This window comes from Narcine bancroftii, chromosome 9, assembly GCF_036971445.1.
Source record: "Narcine bancroftii isolate sNarBan1 chromosome 9, sNarBan1.hap1, whole genome shotgun sequence".
Taxonomy (NCBI): domain Eukaryota; kingdom Metazoa; phylum Chordata; class Chondrichthyes; order Torpediniformes; family Narcinidae; genus Narcine; species Narcine bancroftii.
Window position 1 is genome coordinate 2,550,955 of NC_091477.1, and position 8,807 is coordinate 2,559,761.

The following is an 8,807-nucleotide window of genomic DNA, read 5'->3' on the forward strand; positions in this document are numbered from 1 at the left end:
GCCTGATTTTCCAGATTTCTGATGAAGGGCTCAGCCCCTAAATGTCAACTGCCCTTTACTTTCTCAGGACGCTGCCTGACCTGCTGAGCTTCTCCAGCACTGTTGTGCATTGAACTAGACCCCAGCATCTGCAGATTTCTGTTTCATCACTTTCTATTCTAACCCCCCCCCCCCTCCTTGAAATAAAGCCAACATTCCAGAAACTCCCACACCTCCCTTTGAGAAAATTCCTGGATCCATTCATACAATAACATTGATTGATATCCTGTGCATTCCTTCACCAAGGTGTTTGCAATGTCTTACGAGCCAGGTCTGCCACACTCTCGCCTTCTGCCAGCCAAGGTTCCCTTCCACCTGCTTTGGTGATGTGAACATTTGGTATAATGCAGCTCCACAACCACCAAGAACCTGAGTCTGTAAGCTCAGCTTTCACCTAAATGTGTCCTCAGCGTGGGTTAACTGCCCTCATCTAACCCTGACAGTGATCCTGTCTACTGGAGCAAGAACCGACTTCTATTTTGGCTTGGAGTATGTTAAACACTGCTGTCATCATCCTGCACCATCTCTGCCATGCATAGGATTGGAGAATAGGCCTTTTTGGCCTGATTGTGATGACCATCTGCACTGATCTCATTTGACTTCATTCCGACTGTGCCCCTTGAAGGGTTCTGGCCTGAAACATCAACCATTACTTTTTCCCACTGATGCTGCTCGACCTGTTGAGTTTCTGCCAGCAAATTGGTGATCCAGATTGCATTGTCAATGGTCTCCTTTGCCCGTCATGTCTTTCCAATCCAAGTACGTGCCTCACAAACATTGTGTCTGCAGTATAAAATGACAGCTGAATGAGAAGTGGCAGGTGATTTAACACCCGAGACAGAAACCAGCGCTGATGACCTCTGGAGTTTGTTATTTATTGGAGGAGACATTAAACAGAAACCATGCCAGTTTCTCAGGTGTTTAATAGATTCCTTGCCTACCATTGTGAGCAAAAGCAATTAAAACAATAAAATTCAGCCCATTGTGTCTGCTCTGGCATTCCATCATGTTGGCCCAGTACATTTTTTCCTCAATAAACATCATTTAAAAAGATTCCCTGCTCAAGTTTATTGTCATCTGACTACATGTACATGAAACCGTGTTTCTCTAGACCACAGTACACAAAATACAGCAGTCATCATAAATATACATAACAATATAATGTAAAACAGATATAAATATTTACTCGATGATGGGATATGGTTCATCGATCTCACAACCTGCAGGAATAAGCTATCCCCAGCTTAATTTTGATGCCTACCACACTGACCTCATTCTTGGTTACCTCTTCAAACAAAACTCGCATTCATGAGACACTATTTCCAAGCCGAGCTGACTGCCCTATCAATCCTTGCCTCTCTCCCACGACATGAAAATACTGTCTCCAAATCCCTTCCAAAAAAATCTCATTCTCTGCTGTTCCAAAGTCTATGAAGCAACTTTTCCAATGCACCCTTACCAAGGCTTCCACATCCTCCCTATAATGGGACAGGCAGAATTTCACATATGTGCAGCCAAAGCAAAGTTTTATATCCTTGCAACGTGAAGCATTCCATAAGCCTTTTCCACCTGATCTGCTTGTGGCAACGAGCTGTGCACCCAGTTCCCCAGATCCCTCCAAACATCAATTAATTGACTATACATTCCCTTTGCATTTGACCTCCCAGAATGCATCACGTCACACATGCCCGGATTAAACTCCATCTACCATTTACCATTTCTCTGCCCTTATCTGTAACTGGTCTACATCCTGGTGTGTAAGACATAAGAGTAGAAATAGGCTATTCAGCCCATCGAGTCTGTCCTACCATGCAATTATGAGCTGAACCATTATCACACTGCCTGGCCTCCCCATAACCTTTGATCCCCTGGCCAATCAAGAACCTATTAATCTCTGCTGTAAATATACCCAATGACCCGGCCTCCACAACCGCCTGTGGCAACAAATTCCACAGATTCACCGCCCTCTGGCTGAAGAACTCCACCAATCATCGTGTCATCTGCAAAGTTACTGGGCACTTAACTGCCCTCTGAATGAACCCAGGGAATGGGCAATAAATTCTGCCCATCATGTGCCTTGAGCAAATATATTTTAGAAAATCCAGCTATTATTGAACAGCTCTATACGCTGCACTTCCTCTTGAACATCTCGAACCTTATTTTCCATCCTTTGTGTAACGTTATTCATCATCTTCACTGCCTTATCCACTTGCCTCAATTCTTCTGATAGGAATTTCAAGTTATTTTCCAAAGTCAAATTAATTTTAATTTGAAGTTCATCAATTTTAGATTCATCTTATTTATTTCTTTCTTAAAAGTCTTTTTCTTCCCTCTGGTCTGTTCCTCTTCTGAAGCTTCTTCCACTGGGCTTGTGTCTTCTTCATGCTCTGAAGTTGACGCACCAGATGCCAGACTTTGAATTTTTTTCTCAACCTTCTTTTCTATTGCACCACGTTTGGCTCGACATGTTGCTCAGTTTTAGATTTCCCTCCGGTGCCATTTTTATGGCTCAACGTAAAAAGGCTCCGGAGGAAGGTCCCTCTCCCGGGTCCTCGTCGGCGGAACCAGAAAGTACCTCACCGGCCTGCTTCGACACTAAGGTAGGTCCAGTTTCTCTTCTTCTCTCCCGACCTCTTAGTAGGAGTTAGCTGAAGCATCTTAAAAGTTTAGTTAGGTGCTTTATACTAACTTTAAAATAATTTTCTTTTTTTAAAAAAGTTTCTAAATAGCTACTTTTTTTTGCTAATCCCACAGGAGTCATCAGGTTGTGTTTCGTCCCTCAGGGCATCACGTGACGTCCCCCAATATTGAACAACCCTGAGAGGCGTGTGAAAAAAGCTTGCATTTTCAGGATTAACAGTTTATATTTCTAGTCCTGGAACCTTAGCAGAACAGTTATTATGAAATATTTTGGACCTGATACATTAACTTTTTTCCTTGCTCCACAGATGCTGCCTGGGCTGATCAGTGTTTCCAGATTTTTTATATCATTTGAGATTTCCATTATCTGCAATTTTTAAAAAGAATTAGCATTTTGAAGTGCAGAAATTTAAAGTTTGAAATAAATTGCTCTGTTGTTCAAACCAGGTCTCCTGCTCAGTGAATGAAGGGAAGCTCAAGTCTGCTGTTTGTGGTTGGAGATCAACCTCAATAAACTCTGCTACTGTGGATCAATCTGATTAACAAACCCTGATATGTTGTCAGGATGTGGGTGTTGACAGCAGGCTGGTGTTTATCATCCATCTCTTGTTATATGATTTGGTGACTCTTCTCCTTGAGCCTTCTGCCGTCTGCTCCCATGGTTCTCATCTACTCTAGACTGATCCACAGTGAGCTGTATTGTCACATAGAATATTATAGCACAATATGAGCCCTTTGGCACTTGAAGTTGTTTGACCAAGGAAATCTATTTAATCCAAACCTTCCCCCCCTCACACCCATAATCCTCGATTTTTCCTTCATCCACGTGCCTGTCGAAGAGTATTTTGAGTAGTCTCTTCCACCACCCCCAGCAAAGGCATCCATTTAGAAGAGGGATGTGGAGGAATTCCTTCAGCCAGAGGGAGGTGAATCTGTGGAATTTGTTGCCACAGGCCGTTGTGGAGGCCAGGTCATTGGGTGTATTTAAGGCAGAGATTGATAGAATCATCAAACATTACAGCACAAAAACAAGCCCTTTGGCCCCTCTAGTCTGTGTGGAACTATTTTATCCTAGTCTCACTGACCAGCACCCAGTCCATACTTCTCCCATCTATGTACCAGTACAAATTCTTCTTGAATGTTAAAATTGAGCCTGCATGCACCATATCAGCTGGCAGTTCATTCCACACTCCCACCACTCACTGTATGAAGAAGTTCACAAGATCACAAAGTAAAGGAACACAAAGATCACAAAGTAGGCCATTCATCCCATTGAGCCTCCTGTCTGAGAAGCAATCATCCTCCACTACTGTCTGGCTTTTCCCGTCCAGCCATTGTCAACTACAGTTCACTACTTCACCATGAATAGTGTCTAATTAACCTCCCATGTGGGACCTTGTCAAAGGCTTTACTAAAGTCCATGAAGACAACATCTACAGTCTTTCCTGTTAACCTCCATGAAAAACTCTACAAGATTGGTTAAACACAGTCTACCAGACACAAAGCCACGTTGACTATCCCTCATCAGTTTCTGGCTATCCACTTTATTGTCTAGCTGCTCTCTTCAAACACCTTCCAATAATTTATCTATTACTGACACCAGGCTCACCGGCCTATAATTTCCAGGATTACTTTTGAAACCTTTTTTAAACAACGGATATGTTCTTGATTAGCCAGAGCATCAAAGGCTATGGGGAGAAGGCCGGGCAGTGGGGCTGTGGGAAAATAGATCAGCTCATGATTAAAAGATGAGACAGACTCAATGGGCTGAATGGCCTATTGCTGCTCCTATGTCTTATGGTCTTATTCCAGGCACCCACTACCCTCTGTGTAAAAAGAATGTACCTCTCATATCACCTAAACTTTCCTCCACTAACCTTTAGAAGAAGGGGAGAACTCAAAACTAACTAGGATCTCCTTCTTACTTATTATACAAATGCAGCTCCTCGAAACTAAATCTAAATATTATGTGCACAGGGATAAGGCTGGTAAACATTTAACTAGCCAAATTAAAGACCAGATATCCAAACAGCTTATTGATGAGATCTGTTAAGCTGACAGCCAGATTATTAGTGATCATGTTGAAATAAATGATTCTTTTTGACAATGTTATTCTAAACTATACAGTTCTAATTTTACTCAAGATCAAACTTCAATATGGAACTTTCTTGATAAATTGACAATTTGTAGAATCTGTAGAAAACTAATTTAATTGGAACAACCTATCTCTCAGCAGGAGATAGCAGTAGGCTATTAAATCTTTACAGTCTGGCAAAAATCCTGGTCCAAATGGATTCCCAGCAGACCTCTATAAATATTTTTCTCACTTACTGATACCCTATTTGGACTCGGTCTGCAATATCTTCAATTAGTGGAAAGTTGCCACAAACCTTTTATGAAGCTTCCATCTCCCTTATTCTTCAAAAGAATAAGGATCCCTTAGACCATTTTCCCGTCTAAATTTTGATGCCAAGATTCTGTCTAAGATCCCGGCCTCTAGATTAGGGAATGGTTATACCTCTAATTACTTCTGAGGATCAAATGGGATTCATTAAAAGAAGTTACTCACAATTCAATATTTGACGCCTTTTAGGTATTCTTTACTCTTCCACGGTCTAATCCTCCAAATTTATTAATCTCTTTGCATACTGAAAGGGCATTCGATAGAGTGGAATGGGAATATTTAATTTGTGTACTAGAGAAATTTAACCTAGATTCTCGATTTATTAATTGGATTAAACTGATATATCTATCCCCTACAGCTTCAATTTTCTCTAATTCAATTTAAATCTGAACCATTTAAACTGCATCACAGAACCAGACAGGATTGTCCCTAAAGCCATCTTTTATTTAATTTGGTTTTGGAACCATTAGAAGTCTTTTTTTGTTTGGCAATCGGCAGAGAATCTCTATGCTGATGATCTTCTGTTGTCCACATCCAATCCTGGCCATTCAACTTCACATATTTTGCTACATCTCAGTCAATTTGGTCAGTTTTTAGGTTCTAAATTAAATCTGCAGCAAAGTGAAATGTTTGTTTTGAACTCTTCCCGCTCCTTAGATTCCTCTGTCCCTTTTAAAATTGTTAAAAATCAATTTAACTATTTGGGCATTACAATTACTAAAATGTTTAATAATTTGTTTAAGGAAAATTTCCTTATCCTACTGAATCATGTTAAGAAGTCCCCATCTCAATGGTCTCCTCTTTTGATGACTTTAATTGGACGTGTTAATATAATATAATTTTCATCAAGACCCCTATTTGTATTGCTGTCTTTGATTTCCTTATACTTTTTGGAGACCTATCCAACAAAGGATCTAAAACACAGTTAAAATCTACCCCAACCAAAATATTTTCCTTGGCCTGATTTAACAAGAAAAAAGTCTCCGACATAAACCTTTCATCATCCACATTAGGTGCGTAGATATTTAACAAAGTCCATGATTCAGCAGAAAATTTACAATTCAACCTCAGACCCTTCCCTGCACTACCTTCAAAGGATTCTAATTCATACAGTAATTTCTTATGAATTAAGATCACTTCATCTCTCGCCTTGGAATTGAAAGAAGAAGAAAATACATGACCAACCCAATCTCTCTCCAATTTCATATGTTTTTCAGTCAAATGTGTCTCTTGGAAAAAAGCAATATCGACTCTCATTTTTTTTAAATATATTAGCCAATACTCGTTTACACTTAATAGGATTATTCAATCCCTGGACATTAAACGTTGCAAAGTTCAAATTAGACATTTCAGTAAAAGTTCTACTATAAAATATTACACCCCTTTCTAATTCCCTAAATATTCTAACCCCACCCCCCCATATAAAAGTACCACAAAAACAAGAAAAAATATAAACATCCCCTCAGTAAACTACTAAGAAGTAGTAACTCCCTAAAAATCTGGGTGTGGTGAAGCCCACTAGTGGCAAACAACTATCAGGTCTCAGTGTCATCCACCCCCACCCCCAGTGCATCAATTCAATCTTCTTTCCATTCTTTCCGTGTTTCCCATTCTTTGTATTCCCTCCTTTTAGGCGACGATAATGGCGACCAACCGTTTCCTCGCAAATCTGGTAACGAATTAGCAAAAGTTAATGAACCGTGATCATTTTCAAAAAATTGAGACTGAAAATTTCCATAAAAAAACTTTAAGTACAGCCGGGTAACGAAAGGCAAACGTAACCCTTTTGCCACAACACTTCTTTAGCTAAATTAAATTCTAGGCGCCTTCTAATAATTTCTTGACTCAAATCTGCATAGAAGAACACTGTTATTTTGAACCATCGTTGGAGTCTGATTTTGCCGCATCTTCTCCACTGCAACTCGTAATATCATTTCTCTACTTGATATTTCAAACAACGAATCAGAACTGCCCTCGGTGGTTGACCTGGAAAAGTGTTTTTCCTCTATGCTCTGTGCACTCAATCCAACTCTAGACTATCCAGAAAAAATTCCTTGCCCAGTACCTCAGGAATCCATTTCTTAAAAAACTTTACCGGATCTGAACCTTCCATATCTTCTGGGAGACCTACTATTTTTACATTATTTCTTCGACCTTGATTCTCGAATGAGTCAATCTTCTTCAGTAATTCCTTCTTCTGAATCCCCCAGTCCACGAAAGAGTCCTCCACTTTTTCCATTTTTTCTCTATTATGCTCTACTTGATTCTTACATTCAAAAAATGCTTCTTCAATTAAAAAATTATCCTGTACAGTATCCAGTTTTTATACATCTACTAACATCACTTTTAACTACAGTCATATCTTTCTTCATAGAAGTCATCTCTTCACACGTATTATTCATTTTAGTTTTCACTTCCATAAATCCTTGATTTATCTGAGAAGACATCTGTATTGACATGTTTTCCATTTGATGAGCAATCCCTTCCAATATTGTAAACATAGAATCCAGTCCAGGTTCCATCCCCTTGAGGCCTACCTTCTCTGGTCTCAGTCCCCATTTCTTCCTTTGTTAATTCCAGTAATATTGAGCTCGCTTTCTCCCCAACACAGTGGCTCCTCTTTCAATATGGCTATGGGTCTGGACACCCATCGACACCACGCCGACCTCGTCAGCCCACCGTCTTTTGGGCTCCCCCACAGCCCACACCTTTTCTAATAACTCATGGACCCACGACGCACCGCACATGCCCAGCAAAGACACTGACCGCGCAGGTGCGTCTTCCGACGCTATACTGCATGCCCCCGGACCACCAGGCAGTACTGCAGGCTCGCAATTCTGTCCTCGCTCAGCCAATCCGCCTGGGTTCACGGGAGCGCGAGTCAGGGCTGGCCGAGCTCGTCACTGAACCGGCGCCATCTTGCGAATGTACGATCGGCGCCGGTGTAATACTTAGGCGAGCAGGAGTCCTCTGAGGCAATTTCTTTTGCAATTGAGCTTTTGATTTCTTCACGTTTGTAGCCATTTCAATCCTCCACTATTCCAAAGTCTTTAAATACTATTTTTAACCACTTTTACAAGTTTTAAAATCGGGTATTTATAAGTCTAACTGGGGGCAGGTGGAACTTCATGTCTTTCATCTACACCATCTTGCCACACCCCCCGGGGTCATCATCCTCCTTGATGGAGCCCTCATTTAAAACTTCCCATTGGGCTTCCCCCATTGGTCCCTGATTAGCTGCATCTCCTTTTGCAATCCCTTTCCAATTTGCGTGAAAATTATTTACAGATTCCTTTACCTTTTGCTCCATTCTTTTATTGGACTCTCTGCCTCTTCCCCTTTCTCTCTCACCTCCCTCTGAACGTTTATAATCAGATGGATTCTCTCTTCCTGCCATCTGCTATTCACTCCTCACTGCCCATTTTAACTCTTGGTTTGGTGGCAGCTCTGGGATTTGATCCCCACCATCTCTCTCACTCTGTGGACCTGCGGCAGGAGCAATCATTCCTATTCTCCACTACTACTGGTTTATCCTGGCAAAGCTGTTCCCATTTCACTGACGTTGGCCCTCTCCAAATGAATGTTGTGGTCTTGTATTCTATAGGAGCTCTATCAAGAGTATCCTGGCCAGCTGCATCACAAGCTCCTTTCACACTTGCAAATGGTCCCAGGAATTAACGGCCAATTGGCCTAAAAAGGGTCTAATGTGGAATGAAAATGGACT